The sequence below is a fragment of the Phyllobates terribilis genome, unplaced genomic scaffold (genome assembly GCF_046119375.1).
Source record: "Phyllobates terribilis strain yellow unplaced genomic scaffold, ASM4611937v1 Scaffold_386__1_contigs__length_1829782, whole genome shotgun sequence".
Lineage (NCBI taxonomy): Eukaryota > Metazoa > Chordata > Amphibia > Anura > Dendrobatidae > Phyllobates > Phyllobates terribilis.
The window spans coordinates 1,497,928-1,517,977 of NW_027363146.1; positions in this window are offsets into that span (position 1 = coordinate 1,497,928).

Genomic DNA, 20,050 nt, shown 5'->3' on the forward strand with positions numbered 1-20,050 from the left:
ATGTTGTGTGCGACATGCTGGTGGAGCGCAGGCACACCTTTCTTTGAGAAGTAGTGCCGACTGGGCATCTGGTACTGGGGCACTGCGACGGACATAAGGTCTCAAAAATCCACTGTGTCCTCCAGGCGGAAAGGCAGCATTTCTGTAGCCAACAGCTTGCAGATGGTGAAATTCAACCTCTTAGCTTTCTCATGGCTAGGAGGAAATGGTCTTTTACTTGTCCACATCTGAGGGACCGAGGGCTGGCTGTTGTGCTTTGACGGGGTTGAGTAGGGTGTCCCTGGCAAACTGCCGGTCTGTGAGGAAGATGCAGGCGGACATGTTAGGTTGCCTTGATCCAAAGGTGGTGCTCTCGATGTCAGAGAGCTCTCAACACCAGCAGGTGTTTCCACTTCCCAATGAACTGACGACCTGCCAATCACACTGGCTGTTGCAGGTAAAGAGGTGGCAGGTCTGCGTCCAAAAACATGTGTGACTGCTGTCCCCCCAGTCACAGAGGATGAAGAGGCCGCGGATGCACAAGATGGGGCAGACGGTGGTTGGCCCAGCCTGCTAGGCCGCATTGTAGCACAGTGAGCTTCCCACTGCAACTTATGCTTCATATCCATGTGACGGTACATGCATGAAGTACTCAAACTATGGATTTTTTGGCCTCTACTTAGCTTTTGGTGACAAATATTACAGATAACACGAGTTGGGTCATCCTTATCGATCTGAATAAATGCCCAGGCTATGCAAGGCTTAGAGCCCATGCGACCTGAAGAGCCACTACGACTTGTGGTCAGAGGCGGAGTTGTGGTTGAGGATGCAGTTGTTGACGTGCTTCCAGTACTCCGTCTCTGTCCAGGAAGGCGCAACCTAACCTCGTCGTCAATAGCATCTATGACGCCCCGCTGCGCTTGGTATCACAGATCCTAGAAGAGTGTATTGATGGAATCCTCCACAAGAGGCCCCCATAAACATTCACACATCTCCATCTTCCACCTCAGACCAGCAGAGGGAGCCCGTTAGGGATATAAATAGGGAAGGTGGAGCTAGGCAGTTCAGTTCCTCTGAAGAGTTCCTGCAGTAGAGAAGCCTAAGAGAGGTCAGTCTGCAGTGGAGCTCAGTCTAGTCTAGAGAATTCAGTTAATAGTTCAGCAGTGGAGCACGAGGCTCCTGCTAGCTAGATTCAGGGAGCCCAGATAGAGCTTAAGGTGTGCCGGCGTCATAAGATCGGTGAAGCGCGGCAAGCTGCCGTTAGTGTGTATAGCCTATTGAGGGCCCGAGTAGGCCGAAGGCGAGTGGCGAGTTAGTACATAAGGGGCAGAGGAGCTTAACCAGCTCACCCCGAAGCATTTACCGGACACCGGATCCGAGCTTACCGGAATCTCTATGACCCAGTAAGGCATAACCGGAATCCCTGGAGAACTACAAGTCCCAGGATCGCTAAGGTGCTGATACGTAACAGAGCCAGGAGACGCTTAGGCCCCGCATACTGGGAGCGTGAACTTCAAGAGAAGGCCCTACCACAAGGTCAGCCAGCGCAGGACAGAGACAAAGTTAGGCCTAGCTCCAGGCAGGTCAGAAACTTACTGCGCAGAGACAAGAAACAGGAGGCCCTACACCCGCTCATTGGGGAGGATCCTGATATGCACCCTTCACCCTACAGTGCTCCAGGATGTGCCTGAATTTCCTCCAGTAAAAGGTACTGAAGTGACTACCATGTCCGTTTCCGTTCTTGCTCTGACCCAGCTGGGTCTCGCCTGTCCTGCATTCCCCCTGCATACGCTGCCCTGAGACCTAGCTCCACCTGTGGGGAGCTATACCATCGAGCTGCCTTATCACGGGCCTCAGTGGACTGCTGCAGCGCTGGTGCTTCTCACCAGATACCACAGGTGGTGTCACAAACTCTTATAAAATTAACAATTATCCACCCTTTTAAAGAGTGACCCCAGGGTACGGGCCAGGGAGCCGACCACCGCGACATCCCAAAGGCCAGGCAAAGGCCCGGGTGACCTCATCGACTGGCTGACTGTGGGTTGACAGTAAGTGGGATCTCCAACCTTGTCATCATCACCCTGTGTGTTATCACACCCGTCGTCCTCAAAGCCAACCTCTTCCTGCCCTGACCGAAAAGTCAAGTTGTCGCTCCAATCAGGTATTTGAGTCTCATCATCGTCTTCATCATTGTCTCCACCAACAGGAGTTACAGTTTGGGAACGAGGGTCTATATTATGCTCAGAACCTTCTTCATCTGGTCCTGGATCCGACTTATAAAGATTCTGGGCATCAGTGCAGATCATTTCCTCGTCTGGATTAACAGAAGCTCTGGAGCAGACCTCCGTTTCCCAGGCTATAGTATGAGTAAACAGCTGTGCAGACTCAACCATCTGTGTTACCCCATACTCAGACGGGCAGCTGGAGACTTGGGAGCTGTGAGGAAGCAAGTGCGATTGGGGTGACACCTCTGAGGACTGGAGTATTTGTGATGTTGAAGTTGAGGTGGAGGAGAGCCCACTTGAAGGAGCACTTGATATCCGCTGAAGCACCTGCTGTTTTTGTGCCTCATCTGGAATTTGTAGCGATGGGCGTGTCCGTAACAAAGGGATCGTATCACATTGTCCACGAAAAGAAGTCGACATGTTAGTTTGGCTGGAAGATGGTCTTTCTTCTGCAGATGTTACCCCCCCCCACCGCGGGGGGCTCGACCCACCAGCGGACAGGCACCAGTATTAGGAGAGGGGGGCTGGCCGTCAGGGTCCACCGCGGCTCTGGCACAAACCCGGCGACACGGAGGTGGCACGGGCAGGAACGGACTGGCCGTGTCGGCTTCTCACTTTTTGGATTTTAGAAGGGCATGACATGCCTATATCTGTGTCTCCCCCTCCTTTTACTCCTCCACCTCTTTTATTTTCGCATGACTATATGTACTTGTCACTTTTCCATGTGTTAGTTATGTCTTCTGAGCAGTTTGTCAGCTTTTGGACACCTTTGAAGGTGTTTTCTATGTGTTTCTATGTGTTTTTGTTTGCCTGCCATTGGTTTTAACGGTGTTCGAAGGTGTTCGACGAACAGTACGACGAACAGTTCGGCGAACACACGGGTGTTCGACGAACCGAACCGAACTCGAACACTACGGGGGTGGCTCAACACTAATCGGGAGTATAGCAGTAATTTCACATTGGATATTTTCCTTCAAATCTTCCAAAGTGCAAGACTAGTTCTGATAAACTTTTCCTTTAAGCATACCCCAAAAGGAAGACGTCTGTTGGTGTTAGATCCAGCAACTGTGATTGTCAATTACCCTCTTGCCGAAAAAGGACTCAATTTCTGCCGTGTCCCTTGCCAATGGATGGAAGTCACAAACGGAGGTTAAATGTTGCAACCGCAGTCTACCTCAATGCATCCTGGCTTGTTTGAAGCTCCATATACTGAGGTGCACTTTGCACATTGTTTCGATCAGATTGCTTCGTCATAGTAAGAGTTGTTACAGAATATTCAGGGCCTCATTCAAGTGAATTTCCTTGTATTACACACTTTCCAGGAAGCTGCTGATGCCAATAGCTTACCAAGTTCATTGCATGAAGCCAGTATTGTAGCATTATTGAAGCAGAAAAAGGATCCACTTGTACCTGATTCTTATAAGCCAATATTTTTACTACCCACAGACATCAAAATATTGGCCAAGGTGTTGGCTCTGAGGTTGAGTAAATTTATTTTTACAGTAAGCCATGCTGATCAATCTGGGTTAATGCTTATGAGGTCTACTGCTGTTAAGATTTGTAGGTTCACTTGAATCTGTGGGCGGCTCAGTGGTTAGCACTGCAGCCTTGCAGCGCTGGGGTTCTGGGTTCAAATCCCACCAAGGACAACATCTGCAAGGAGTTTGTATGTTCTCCCCGTGTTTTCCTGAGTTTCCTCCGGTTCTCCGGTCCTCCCACACTCCAAAGACATACTGATAGGGAATCTAGATTATGAGCCTCAATGGGGACAGTGATGATGATGTATGTAAAGCGCAGTGGAATACGTTAGTGCTATATAAAAATAAAGATTATTATTATAATCTTTAGCTGCCACCTGACAATTCAGAAGACAGGGTCATTTGCTCGATGAATGACACTAAGGCATTTAATAGAATGGGTGTACCTCTGGTAGTGTTGGGAAAGTTTGGATTGGGACTTAAATTGATCTCTTGGATTAAATTGCTGTACCTGTAACCAAGGGCAAGGTTAAGAATCAATGGATCTTCTCACAAAGTCTTTGGGCTGGGTCACGCGGAAGAGGTGTCTCTTGTTCCCCAGCTCATTGTGATGGCCACAGAGCCACTGGCAGCAGATATTGAAGAGCATCCAGACATTGCTGATTTTCATTTTTAAGATGTGGAGTTAATGGTTGCCCTTTAAGTCGATGACCCATTGTTATTTTTAGCACATGCTTCCTCTACGTTATTAGTGGCAATATCCGTAATTGAAAGATTTGGATATTTGTCTGATTTGACCATCGCCTGGTCTAAATCCGTTCTACTTCCCAGAGAGAAAATGTGTTGCTCTTTGATCGCTCCAGCTTCTGTTGCAGGTGGTTTCAGAGGTCCAATATTTCGGAGAAAAGATAACGACCACAGTCATGGGTTACAAGACATCAATTATTACAAAATATAAAACAGAAGATAGAGGTTTGGTCCAGGTTCCCTATGTCAGTAGTGGGACACATACATCTTATTGAACTAGTATAGGTGCCACAGCTGTTATATATACTACACAATTCTCCAGTGTAGATTCCACTATGGTATTTACCCCAAAATAACTCTAAGACATTTATATGGAATAAGCATCCGGCTCATAACTTAGAATCTCTGATGTGGGGAAAATATGATGGAGGTTTGTCAGTGCTGAATCTTTGGGTATATATTTTGGCAGCACAATTGGAGCATATCTGTGGTTGGGAGGAGGATGGAAAGCTCAGTACTTACAGCTCCAATAACAATCTAGTCTCAATGAAGTTTTAGAGGCCTATAAATTTAGAATAAAGCTATATCAAATGCTCACCTTTACCTTGATCCATAGGGTTTAGTGGAAAGTTGAAACTTTTAGGGTATGTGGAGGATCTCGAAACTGAGGAGCAGGGAAAGTCTGTCTGCAGTGGAAAAATGGTTTACACGGTAATGAAGTTGTTAGCACAATATTGGATAGAGGCAAAGGGTACGACTGTACAAGAATTTAATTCTAAGATAAACTGGCTTATAACTCTGGAGAAGGCAGTGTATACTAAATGAGGTGTCATTGCAAAATTTGCATGTGATATAAATACATCTGGAATGGCTTCCGTATAGTTAATCAGTTTCCATCTAGGTTTCTTGTAGCTTATTATCAGGGAGAGGTGAAACGCTAATAGAACAAGTTGATTTCTCAGTTGAGGTTTGGCAGATGGAAGGCAGTGTTTAATATCTAAAAAATTATGTAATGTCAAAATAGTAGATATGAGCAAATCGCTTTACGCAACCCTGGTCCACGGTCCAAGTCCATGCTCTCTGGCCATAGACAGGAGCAGTGTGAATTTCTTGAGCTTCCAGGTTCCCAGCCACAGCATTTGACTAACATCTAGCACCATCTGTGCGGCATGGTACAAAGCTGATGATGCGCCAGCCCGGCAAAGAATAAGCTGAGCCTTAGATCCCAGAGGGTAAAGAAATTCTCGCAGCTCCTGTCATCGGCTAGAGATCACTGACCTGATCCATGGACCAGGGTTGAGCAAAGCGATCTGCTCATTTCTACTAAATAGATAAAATGTCCAAATAACAAAATATATCCCAAGGACAAGAAATTACTTTTTAAAAGTTTTGTTGCTGACTTAATGTATTGTATTGTAGAAAATCTAACTGTTGCTAAGTAATTGCCCCCTTAGCTACAAATCAACCAGTTAACCAAATTCAGCTGTCACATGTTGACATGCCTAGCCATGATTACTATCAGACCAATGGAATCAAAACATAACTCAAACAGAAGATTTCTAGCAATGTGAAGCAGAGTGGAAGATCTCAATAAAGCTGGATATGATGAAATACAGAATCTAAAGTCATTGAAATCTAGCCATCTGGAAAGGATTACAAAGCAACTGTTATGCTTCTGGGATTCTAGTGAATTAAAGTGAGAGTGAGATGGAAAAAAAATTTGGAACCATGTTGAATTTTCCTTGGAGGATCCAACCTGCCAAAATTTCACCTACAACTTATCCAGGATGTCACAAAAGAACCAAGATGAATATCTAAAGAACTACAGGCCTCATTTCTCTCCTCAGTTAATGTCAATGTCCTTAATTTCACAATAAGAAAGATGATGGGAAGAAATTGCATGGGAGAGTTGCAAACTGTGGCTGACCAAAAAGAACATAAAGGTTTTGTGATGCTAGTCACTACTTATGGACAGACTGTGAGGCAGAGGAGTCAGACGTTGGGGGGTCAGTACCAAGAGAGCACATAGAAAACCAAGGGGATAGACAAAGACATATGTCAGGTCACTGTTCGGGGTCAAAATACTTGGAGATAGCGGATCAAGGCAAAAGGACAAGACGAAGGGATAGTCAGAACACGGCCCAAAGGGTCAGGCAGCGGAAGATCAGAACTCGGCACAACAGAACCAGGCAAACACTCGCCAGGAAGCACAAACTACATTTGGCAGGGATTAACGGCAGACAGCTCAGTTAAGTAGCTGGGCAATCTCCAGAACAGAGAACACCTGGAGAAAGTTCCTTACCTCCCAGTCACAGATTGGACGGTAAAACTGTCAATCAAGGTACTGACAGCTCAGCACGCTCTTCACAAGATTGGATGACCGAGCTGTCAGTCAAACCAACAACAATTCAGCATGACCCATATTCCATAGGGCAGCAAAACAGTCACTCACTGAGTGGAGGAATCGTGACAGACTTGACCCCCAGACTTTTATTTTAATATTCTTTGAAATTATGATTCATAGGTGGAACTTTATTTGAAGACATGGGTCCCATCATATCTGATTAACACAGAATTCCACCATAAGAACATCATACTAACAGACAAATGAGGTACTGTGATGGTGTGGAGCTGCTTCTACAAGAAGTGGCCGAGTTATCAGAATTGACAGAAATATGTATTCTGAACTTTAACACAAATTCACAGAAATAGGTGTGTCTCTCTGAATGGCTGAAAAGAAACAAAACTAGGGTGTTGGAGTGGCTTAGTCAACGTCCTAACTTGAACTTCATTGAGATGCTGTGGCAAGACTTTCAACGAGTAGTTTATGCTTGAAAACCTTCCAATGTAGCCGACTAAAAGCAATTCTGCAAAGACAAGTGGCCGAAATTCCTCCACAGTGATATAAAAAAACTCATCACAGGTTATTGCAAGTTAATGATTTGCAGCTGCTACTGTAGAGCATGGCACAACCAATTATTTGGTTTAGGGAAGCAATTATTCTTTGGTGGATTTATAGGGTTTGTATAAATCTTTGAACTTCAGTAAATGGAATGATCAATTAGAAGCCGCATTTTGTGTTTACTTGATTAAACTTTATTTTATGGTAAAAATAGTTGGATGATCACAAACATTTACATGTGACAAAAAAAGTAAAACTGAAAGAAACTACAAAAAGGCAAATACTTTTTTATATACATTTTTATAGGGGTTATCCCCTTTTAGAAAATCTTTGTCTCCAACTGAAGTTTGTTATAAAAATAACCAACCACTCGTTACTCACCTTCCCAGGGTCCAGCGCTAAGTCTTTACCCCTGCTCCTGGTGTCTGGTATTGGCTGCGGTGCTGACTCCACGTCGACAGCGCGGTGGCCAATCAGAGAACTCAACAACTCTGAATGGGGCGGGCTCAGTTTACATGAGTAGAGTCACTAAGCTCTCTGATTGGTTGCCAGACTTTTGCCGTAAAGTCAACGCCGCATCCAATACTGGACACCTGAAGCAGCGCCAGAGACTCAGTGTTGGACCCAGAGAAAGTGAGTGAAGAGTGGTTCGTTATTTTATAACAAATGGCAGCAAGGGACGAGGATTTTTTGAAAGGAGACAACCCCTTAATTTCTTGACCAATGTTTAGTGTTATAAATATCTTTTCCGATCTCATCAATGATTTATTTTGACTATAAATTGAATGTCTATTTTTAAGCAGATGTGATTTGTGTGTAAAACATTCAGAAATTGGAAATGTTTTTCCGGTGAAAGATTTCTGATGTGGAATTAGCGCTGGCTTCGATTAAAACACTCTCCGAATACGGTACGTGAATGTTTTTTCCAATATATTTGAGTTTTCAATAGTTAAGACTTGAGTTCTTGGTAAGATATTTCTGACATTATGGGCATGAAAATGGCTTCTCCCCTGTGTGAGTTCTTTGATGTCTAACAACTTCTAACTTCTTACTAAAACATTTTCCACATTCTGAACATGAAAACTGCTTCACATCTTTGTGAACCCACTGATGTCTAACAAGACTTGATTTATTACTAAAACATTTCCCACATTCTGAACATGAATATGGCATTGATCCTCGATGAACATTTTGATGGTTAACAAGAGATGATTTATCGGTAAAAAATGCTCCACACTCTGAACATGAAAATGGCTTCACCCCTGTGTGAACCCACTGATGCCTCACAAGACTTGATTCATCACTATAGCATTTATCACATTCTGAACATGAATACGGCTTCTCCCCTGTGTGACTTCTCTCGTGGGTAACAAGACTCCATTTCTGTTTAAAGCATTTTCCACATTGTGAACATGAAAATGGCTTCACCCCTGTGTGAACCCACTGATGCCTCACAAGACTTGATTCATCACTATAGCATTTATCACATTCTGAACATGAATATGGCTTCTCCCCTGTGTGACTTCTCTCGTGGGTAACAAGACCCCATTTCTGTTTAAAGCATTTTCCACATTGTGAGCATGAAAATGGCTTTGCTCCTGAGTGGCTTCTCTGATGTCTAAAAAGAAAAGATCTTTCGCTAAAACATTTCTCACAATCTTCACAAGAAAATGGCTTCTCCCCTGTGTGACTTCTCTTATGTTGATTACATTTTGATTTCCAGTAAAAACATTTTCCACATTCCAAACATGTATATGGCTTCTCTCCACTATTAGCACTTTGGTTCACGACATCTTTTCTGTTACGTTTATTTTCCTTAACATTCGGTAATGAATCAGAAGACAGGACCTGTTCGAAAGGATCTGATGATAGACTGTTACTGGGAACGGCGACATATGGAATTAGGACATGTTCTACATATGTATCGTGTGGGATACCACGATTATCAGCTTTACAATCTAAAGATATCTGATGTCCCTCAGAGCTCCCGGGACAGTCATATGCAAAGAATAAAACTGGTTATCTTATTTTTTAACAATAAAATGTGTAATGAAATTTTGTAACATTAATATGTAAAAATTTTCATCCAAACTACAAGGCATGCAGCAAAATTTGCTTTTTAAATAAAACAGTGATAAAAAAAATTCCGATCACAGTCTAACAGTAGGCTTTAAAACAAAAACCAGAAGATGACAAACACTAGGCCTCATGCTACTTTTTTTTGCAGTTTATTTTTAATGAATCAAAAATATTTTCATAGGTTCATATATCAGTGTTGCCCGTCATCAGTCTTTTCTAGTTAAATCCTCAGTGGAGAATTGTAAAGGGAATGTATAAAAAGTTAGGAGTGGATAAAAAGGGGGACTTTTTTTTGTAGTTTTCCTTTCTTTATAATCGACTCCTGGCTTTTAAGAAAAAAAATAATGGATAATTTGCAACATTCGGTGAGAGCTGAGGATTTTCTTTCCTAATGGAACTATTGAATAAACTGAACTGCTGCGCTAATCGCCTCCTGTGCGCAGAGAGGTCACATTTGTCTTGTTGCTTTATAACACAAAGAGAGGAGGCAAACTAATTATATTCAGTCTAAATGAGCTTGGTGGACTCATTCTGAAAGTAGTGGTCCATACTCGGAGGTTTCCAGGAATTTCTCCTCATACAGCAAAATGGAGAAGGGTTATGAAGGCCCTGCCCCAAGGCTCTTGTCATATGGCTTAAATAATATAATGTACACAACATGAAGAGAGAATAATAAGAATTGGTCTGTGGTAATTAGTGCAAAACTGATAGTATGGACTTACAACCTTACTACACAAGGCCTCCTTGTATTTCCCGGTACACTCAGGAATACCCGTGGCCTGCACAGAGCCGCATCTGCCTCATGCACAGCTCCTCTATAATAGAAATTTTGGACCTTTTCTTGCTGGATCAAAATAAAATATTCACTTATGCATCAAGATCTGCGTTCTCAATCATCATTTCCACGATAAGGTTTTTTTGTCTACATGACTGGAGTACAAGTCATACGACTCTGAAAACTACTGTCTTAAAAAGATGGCATCTAAGGTGAAATCAGACAGAAAAATCAATCCACTGGTGAAAGGTTGCAGTTAATCAGAATCTCATAGCTCGTGCCACAAGAACAGCATCCATGGCTTTTTTACACACACAAATAGAGTGCTACCTTACAGCCAACTTGTGTTTTTTATTGCTGAAGGTGGAATAATATCTCAGGATGCCATAGAGTAGGGAAAATATGTATTTGATCCACTGCCAATTTTGCAAGTTCCCCACCTACAAAAAATGGAGAGGTCTGTAATTTTTATCGTAGGTCACTTCATCTGTAAGAGACAGAATCTAAAAAAAAATCCAGAAAATCACATTGTATGATTTTTACATAATTAATTTGTATTTTAATGCATGAAATAAGTATTTGATACAATAGAAAAACAGAACTTAATATTTGGTACAGAAACATTTATTTGCAATTACAGAGGTCAGACGTTTCCTGTAGTTCTTGGCCAGGTTTGCACACACTGCAGCAGGGATTTTGTCCTCCTCCTCCATACAGATCTTCTCCAGATCTTTCAAGTTTCGGGGCTGTCGCTGGGAAACATGGAGTTAAGGCTTCCCCCAAAGATTTTATATTGCGTTCAGGTCTGGAGACTGGCTAGGCCACTCAAGGACATTGAAATGTTTCTTACGGAGCCACTCCTTAGTGGCCCTGGCTGTGTGTTTCAGATCAAGTCATGCTGGAAGACTCAGTCACGACCCATCTTCAATGCTCTTGCTGAGGGAAGTAGGTTGTTGGCTAAAATCTCCCGATACATAACCCCATCTATCCTCCCTTCAATATGGTGCAGTAGTCCTGTCCCCTTTGCAGAAAAGAACCCCAAAAGTATGATGTTTCCTGGACATGTGCTGGCATGTGCAGGGGGACCTTGCGTGGCCTGCAGGATTTTAATCCATGACAGTGTAGTATGTTACTAACGGTAATGTGTGAGACTGTGGTCCCAGCTCTCTTCAGGTCATTGACTAAGTCCTCCCATGTAGTTCTGGACTGATTCCTGATCTTTCTCAAAATCATTCTTACCCCATGAGGCGAGATCTCGTATGGAGGCCCAAACCAAGGAAGATTGACAGTCATCTTGTGTTTCTTCCATTTTCTAAGAATTGTGCCACAGTTGTTGCCTTCTCACCAAGCTGCTTGCCTATTGTCCTCTAGCCCATCCCAGCCTTGTGCATGTCTACAGCTTTGTCCCTGGTGTCCTTAGACAGCTCTTTGGTCTTGGCCATGGGGGAAAGGTTGGAGGGTGATTGATTGAGTGTGTGGACAGGTGTCTTTTATACAGGTAATGAGTTCAAACAGCTGCAATAAATACAGGTAATGAGTACAGAGTAAGAGGGCTTCTTAAAGAAAAACTAACAAGTATGTGAGAGCCAGAATTCTTGCTGGTTGGTAGGTGATCAAATACTTATTTCATGCAATAAAATGCAATTTAATTATTTAAAATTCATACAATGTGATTTTCTGTTTTTTTTTTTTATTTTTAGATTCTGTCTCTCACAGGTGAAGTGACCTACGATAAAAATTACAGACCTCTCCATTCTTTGTGGGAGGGAAAACTTGCAAAATCGGCCACGTATCAAATCCTTATTCTCCCCACTGTACATCTGTTTAAAGGCTTTCTGAGGCTGGAAAAACCAGAAGATATTTCCAGCATTTAATCTCTTTAATACTTTGAACAGAATCAACAGAAGTAAATCTGCAACAGAAGGAAGATGAGCAGCGTTCTCGACACCCATTGCACTGATCTTCCATCCTCCTAAGAATCTACTGTTGTTTGGCTATATTATCGCACAGTAATAATGTATTATCTGACATATTTACATAGTTAATACGAATGAAAAAGGACAAATGTTCACAAATTTAAATCGGATGGGAGAAAATAAACATATAACCATAATCCATGTTCCGTTCCGACCCATGTTCCGATTATTGCTTCTGATCTCAACTGTCAATCCATGGGAAATTCAAGAAAGCACCTTACATATTTACATAATTATTTATGTTATTTGTTTTAAAATAAAAGCATCTAAGTCTAAAAAAACATCTATATGGTATAAAAACCCATCCAGACCGGGCTTGTCCGGTTCAAATAAAGGAGCTAAAAAGCCCTCACCCTCCAAGTAATTTTTCTTTCATCCTTTATCGTTGTTGTTTTAAAAAGAAATGTCGATCAGCTTATATTTTATTGGATACAAATTGCTTTTGCTGTGGCGCATATACAGTATATATATTCCCATAAGAAGAATCTGTGACTTCTCTGCATTTAGTGGTCACTACTCACCTGGGTAGTCATATGTAGGAATCTCCTCCTTACACCGCTCATCACCCCTCACATATGTCTCTGTAGTATTAGTATGGGTCAGATCTTCACCCTGAAACAAATATTGTAAAAGTCACAGACAGATGGAGAAGTCACATCTATGATCAGCCCTAATCCTGCCATCTCCACCGTTCTCATTACACAAGTATAAAACATATACAACCCTTGGTCCATGCCTCAGAGACTGCAAGCTGTTATTAAAGCCAGAGTTGGTGCAACAAAATACTAGTGATTAGTGTTGAGCGAACATGCTCGACACTGCTCGGTACTCACCCGAGCATCACGCTACTCGGGATGTTCGGCGAGCACCGAGCATTTCCGGGTTACTCGGGCGGGAGCTTGGGTCTCCGCCCTGCATGTTTGGCGCTCTTTACAGAGCCAATGAACATGCAGGGATTGCCAGCCAGTCACTGTAATGCTGCAGCCATGTTGGTTGTGGGCAGTGATTGACTGGCCGCACAGCGTCACCTCGAGTATTTAAAACCGGGCGCCGCCATCTTGGACACAGTCGCTCCAGATTAGACCGTGTAGGGACAGCGCTGCTGATTTAGGGAGAGATATAAACTGCGAAATAGTTAGTGTAGGGTCTGTAAAGGCTGCCAGAACAAACAAACAGTCCTTTTCAGGGCTAATATCCATCCCAGATACCAGGCAGGCAGGCTGTATAGGAGACGCAGTGGTTATACCAGCAAATGCTGCATTACAGTCCTGTGTGCTCCTGTTGCTGAAATTGCTGGACTTAGCTCACACTGTACAAATACCTGTCTTATTAACCTTTTGGTGTGCGCCCCCCCCCCCAAAAAAAAGCGTGTCTCTGATTTTTCAGACACAAATATAACTGTTAAAAATAGTCTGGTGTAGGTTAGAGAAACAGAAGTGTTGTTTTGCACTTCCACGGTTCAAACCTCTGTATTATCCATTTTGGGCCATTTGTATCTAAAAAAAAAAGCAGTTTGAGTGTGTCGCTCACTGTTCAGCCGCAAATATCTCTATTTAAAAAAGTGTGGTATACCCCAGTAAACAATAACTGTGGGTTTGCCATCCCACGGTAAAAAATCTCTATTATTCAGGTTTTGGTAGTTTTTTCCGTAAAGAAAAACAGTAGTGTCTCCTGACTGTTGTGACACAAAAATATATCTGTTGAAAATAGTCTTGTGTAGGCCCGACATCCCAGTGTCGTTTCGCAGTTCCACGGGTCAAATCGCTGTACTATCCAGTTTTGGGCCTTTGGTATCTAAAAAAAAAGCAGTTTGAGTGTGTCGCTCACTGTTCAGGATCAAATATCTCTATTTAAAAAAGTGTGGTATACCCCAGTAAACAATAACTGTGGTTTTCCTCTTCCACGGTTCTAATCTACTCTTTATTACCCTTTTTCCATTGATAGTGCAAGTGTAAGCTATTTTACTTCATTTACAATGGGCAAGGCACGTGGCAAGGGACGTGGAAGTGGACGTTCTGGTGATGGTTTGTGCAGAGCACGGGGCCGTGGCCAAGGTGAAAATGTGCCACAACCAACAGCCACATCTTCTCGCTCTCACTTCTTGACCGAATTACTAGGGAAGCACAGAACAACACCAGTATTGAAAACTGATCAGTGTGAACAGGTTATTAATTGGATAGCAGATAATACTTCCAGTTACCTGGGCACCACCACCTCCGGTCTGTCTTCCACACGGTCAACTCTTAGCAGCCATGAGTCTCGACCGCATACTCCTCCTCACCCTGATGCTCCTTCCTCCCACCATGCCGAGTGTCGTCAGACAGCAAGTGATCCCACACTTGGACACTCTGAAGAGCTGTTCACTGGTCCATTTCCATATTTGGCCCCTCGCCTGATGCGCTTGAAGTGGTGGAAGAGGAGATCCCATGTTGCGATGCCCAAATATTTGAACAGCCACGGCCACAGGAAGTCGACGTTGGCAATCTGTCACAAGAGGTGGACGATGACGAGACACAATTGCCAGGAAGTGAGGAGGAGGATCGTGGTGCGCAAGTGGAAGAGGAGGAGGTGGTGGATGATCTAGTAACTGACCCAACGTGGAAGGAGGACATGCAGAGTGAGGCCAGCAGCACACAGGGGGAGGGAGGCAGAGTACCCCAACAGGCAGGAAGAAGCAGTGTGGTGGCCGCAGACAGAAGGCAGGCAACCGTTCCCCGTAACACGAACACAAGGGACGTTGCCGGTACAAGCGGTAGGTCTTCCAGAGTCTGGAATTTTTTTAAAGACTCTGCTGATAACCCCAAAAAGGCCATATGTTCCACCTGCCATGCCAGCATCAGCAGGGGTGACAAAACTACCAGCCTGACCACCACCAGCATGATCAGGCACATGGCAGCAAAGCACCCGACTTTGTGGGGCGAAACCCAGGGTCCACGACCAGTGTCAGCGGGTGTCACCACTGCTTCTTCCACTGTTGTGCGTGCAATAGAACCCCCTGTTGTGTGTGCAAGGCAATCCTCTGTCCATACTGCATGTAAAGATGCCCCCTCCTCTCAGTCTTCACTTGTTATGGCAGTTTCTCAAGAAACAGCATCAACGTCCACGTCCCACCACAGCGTTCAATTGTCCATATCCCAGACCTTTGAACGAAAGCGGAAATTCGCAGCTAACGCCCCACAGGCCACAGTCCTAAATTCGCACATTTCACGACTGCTTGCATTGGAAATGCTGCCTTTTAGGCTGGTGGAGACGGAATCCTTCCGCAATCTTATGGCGGTGGCCGTCCCTCGGTACTCGGTCCCCAGCCGACACTATTTTACCCGGTGTGCCATCCCTGCACTACACAAGCACGTGTCCCAAAGCATCTGCCGTGCCCTCAACAACGCAGTTACTGGGAGAGTCCACCTGACAACGGACACGTGGACAAGTGCTTGTGGCCAGGGACGGTACATCTCTCTGACGGCTCACTGGGTAAACATAGTGGAAGCCGGGACCCAGTCGGACCTTGGGACGGAACACATCCTCCCCACACCGAGGATTGCGGGCCCTATGTCAGTCAGAGTTGCCCCCACAGTGTACAGCTCCTGCGCATCCTCCTCCTCCTCCTCCTCCTCATGTTCAGCCTCCATCTCAGATATCACCACATCAGTTACAAGCTGGAAGCACTGCAGTACTGCCTCCGCCAAGCGGCAACAGGCTGTGCTGAAACTCATAAGTTTAGGTGAGAAACCTCTCACTGCTTGTGAGTTGTGGACAGCTGTGGAAGAGCAGGCAGATCTGTGGCTGAGACCGCTGAACCTACATCCCGGCATGGTCGTGTGTGACAATGGCCGTAACCTGGTGGCGGCTCTGAGGCGAGGTGAGATCACACACGTACCATGCCTGGCTCATGTGCTTAACCTCGTGGTTCAGCGGTTTCTTAAATCGTACCCCGAGTTGCCAGATCTGCTCGTGAAAGTACGCCGCCTGTCAGCTCATTTTCGCAAGTCGGCTACAGCTTCCGCCGCCCTTGCTGTGTTGCAGCAGCGTTTGCAGCTTCCGGCACACCGACTGGTGTGTGATGTCCCCACACGTTGGAACTCTACCCTCCACATGTTGCAAAGGATTTGTGAGCAGAAGAGAGCAGTTGTGGAGTACCAGCTGCAACAAGGCCGTCGATATTCAGGTCAGACTCCACACATAAGACCTCAGGAATGGACCTGGATGTCTGACATATGTACCATCCTGACAAACTTTGAGGAGTCCACCAAGATGGTGAGTGGCAATGACGCCATCATTTGTGTCAGCATCCCACTTGTCTGTCTTTTGCAACGCTCTCTGCAGAGAATTAAAGAGGAGGCATTGCAGCCAGAGTATGATGAGATGGATCAAGAAGCCGTAGCGGGCGATTACACACAGCCCCGCCTCATCTCATCCCAACGTGCATTGGGGCACAATGAGGGAGAGGAGGAGGAGGAGGAGGAAGAACAGGAGCTGCTATCATGCGTTGTAGACGGTAGTACCTGTACAAGTGTCATACCGTCGGTTCAGTGTGGGTGGCCTGAGGACAGGGGGGAGGAGTAAGAGGAGGAGGAGGAAGAGGAGGAGAGCATGGTCAGTCGTCATCTTGGTGAGGACACGGAAATCTTGCCCGTTACCAGTCTGGCACACATGGCTGACTTTATGTTACGCTGCCTTAACCGTGACCCTCGCATTGTCAAAATGTTGGGTGACAGTCATTACTGGTTGGTGACACTTGTAGACCCCCGCTACAAGAGAACTTTCACTCTCTTATTCCTGAGGTGGAGAGGTCTACAAAAATGGGGCAATACCAGAAGGCCCTTGCTGCAGAACTCTTAAAAAAATTCCCATCTGAACACGCTAGCGGCAGAGGTCACAGTTCGTTGCCCAACCAAGGCGTACAGGCGAGAGAGATGCAACTCAAATCCAGCAGAGGCAGGGAAACACTGTCAACGTTCTGGGACAGTTTTCTGACACCCGGCCAGTTTACAGGCCCTGAGGCGCGGGGTACTCTCACAAGGAGTGGAAAGTTTCAAAAGATGGTGAGGGAGTACCTTGCCGATCGTACCAGCGTCCTCCGTGATTCCTCTGTGCCTTTTAATTATTGGGTATCCAAGCTGGACACTTGGAATGAACTCGCTCTGCCCTGCCGCTAGCGTGTTATCGGAGCGTGTTTTTAGTGCCGCTGGGGGAATTATAACTGATAAGCGCACTCGCCTGTCAACTGACAATGCTGACAAGCTGACCCTTATCAAAATGAACAAGGGCTGGATTGGGCCAGACTTCTCATCACCACCAAATGACAGCAGAGTAACATAAAGTCAAATCCACTGTGTTATGTCGGGAGGTGTATTCACATGCACCGCTTCACACCCACACATGGGTATACGCTTCCTCGTTTCGGCTGTTTAATCTTCTTCTCCTTATCCTCAGCCTCCACCACCACTATACCACCAGGGTGCCAGCATTGCAAGTTCCTCCGTCCTAATTTTTGGAAGCTTTTGCTGGGAAAGCATAAGCAAATACTATGGGACACCCACTCCCCAATAATGGGACTTATGTTTGTAATATGCTGTACTGCATGGCTCTTGTAAGGGGCATTGCAAGTTGCTCCGTCCTAATTTTTGGCAGCTTTTGCTGGGAAAGCATAAGCAAATACTATGGGACACCCACTCCCCAATAATGGGACTTATGTTTGTAATATGCTGTACTGCATGTGACGCGCCCCCTGGGCCGTGTGTACCCGTGTGTGGGATACCCGGTGCCGGGTCTCTGGAGTCTGTAGTCTCCGTGGCGGTGACCCGGTCCCGTGGCTCAGGCTGGTCAAACCAGTGGCAGTCTTTCTTAGGTTTTGAGGTTAATTGTCTGACTGCGCCACCCGTGGATTGCGGTCAGGGAGTACCACCGCTGCGAGGCAGACCGCTGAGGCTGGTGTTGTGTGCGCAGCATAGAATGGGATAACTCCCCTCGGGAGGAGTATAGCCTCAGGGCAGTGAGTGTGGATGATGGGGGTGATGGTGCACGAGCGCAGCAGGAATGACTCAGAGTCTTTGCAGTGCAGTTCAGGGTCTTTACTGATGATTATAAGGTAGACCCTCCCGGGAGTACTGGCTAGCATAAGAGGCCTGGTCAGTCTGTGAGCAAGCAGGAGTTCCCCTGGCCAGGTGGAGTTGTAGGCCTCCCCGTCTGTCTGCACTCTTCCTGGCTACCTTGCTGTAAGCGGGTAGAAGTAGCCCACGTCCCTGAGTGTACCATGTAGTGCTCACCCGTATGGCTGGTGACTTGGGGCCTTCTGTTAGCCTCCGCTCCACGACGGCGGTGCTGGTCCCTTGCTTGTGACTGAGCCTCCGGGCTTCTATGGCCAGAGGACCTGAAATCCCCTGCCGGCTGGTTTCTGCTGCTGGATATATAAGTTCTCACAGCTTCGGACTCCTGTGTCCGGTTCCTATTGTCTTCTGCCAGGGCGAGCTCTGCTCAGCTTCCAGCCCCTAGTCTTTAGCTCCTAGCTCCTACAGAGCTCCTTGCTGTTACTTTCCCTTGCTCTCACTCTGACTCTGACTGTTCTCTGACTCACTCAACCCCGCCCCAGATCCAGTTTATAAGGGCAGAATTCTCCCCTCCCAGGATTGGGGCAGGAGGATGTTGCATGTTTAAGGGATCCTGACCAGGAAACCTCCCACTTGCTCTCCGACGTAATATCTCTATTACTGTGGTGACCAGACCCCTGGGGTGCCACACATGGCTCTTGTAAGGGGCATTGCAGTTCCTCATAATTTTTGGAAAGCCTTCCATTCACTGCTTAGGCCAACAGTGCACGGGAGACCCAGTTGCTATAAATGGAAAAAAAGGTTTAGTTAACGCCCTCTGACCTCCATGTCATTTCCAAGGGGCATTGGAGTGGCTCGAAATTTTTGGTAGGCATTGCACGCATTGTATGCCCTATAACTGTGTAGCCGAACCTCTCCTTTTGTTACAGAAACATATCCTACAAGAAATATCTGGTTGACTGGCCTGATATTGATGTGAATGGTCCCTGTTCCTCCTGCTCTTTCTCCTTTGCCACTACCTCATCCATCATTTATCACCTGAAGCTTTGTTTTAACGGGAGTCATAGAACTTGGATAGTAGCAGGAAAACATCCAGCAATCCTCGGAGGAGGTAGGATATGCGCCAAAACGCTGACCACCTCAGGCCTAGCCGCTACTACATACATGCCCTTGCATTACAACAAAACAAAGCAGATGCTAACTTCTATCATCCTCATCATGCTCCTCACCTTGGCACTCTCAACTCCCCTGATGGAGAAGCCAGGGCCCCCGGAGGAGTCTGATAGTCCGGTGGGCTCGGCCAATGCTGCCCTAAAGCAGGCCAGGCTAAGAAAAGTGTGGGAAAGGTTACCAGGACAAATAGGGGTGGCTGGGGACCGAGTATGGACACCCGGCCACCCCTGGAGGCTGGGGAGCAAGTGGGGACACCCGGCCACCAGGCGGCTGGGGACTGAGTATGAATACCAGGCCGCCGACACAGCCATGGCGTGGTGGCCAAATTCCGCCTCCACATGCCTAAAAGGCCCAATTTAAAGTGCAAGCAAGCAAGCAGTATGGTATTGCAGCCTGGGGGTGGGTGGGTGGCAGGCTGCATACTTGCGCTTGCATTGCAAGGAATGGGAGAGGTACAATTGAACACTGCCCTGGGACAAGGACTTCAATGGGGATAGCTGCAAGTCTGCAACGACAGGTGCAAGGTGGGAGGCATCTTCGCATGTAGCATGAACAGGGGTTTGGCATGCACACACTACAGCGGAATAGGCTCTCCTTCCCATTAAATGCACTGGGGAGGGCACAGGTAATGTTTTGGTATACGCGCTTAATCTTATGTATAAGGCACAC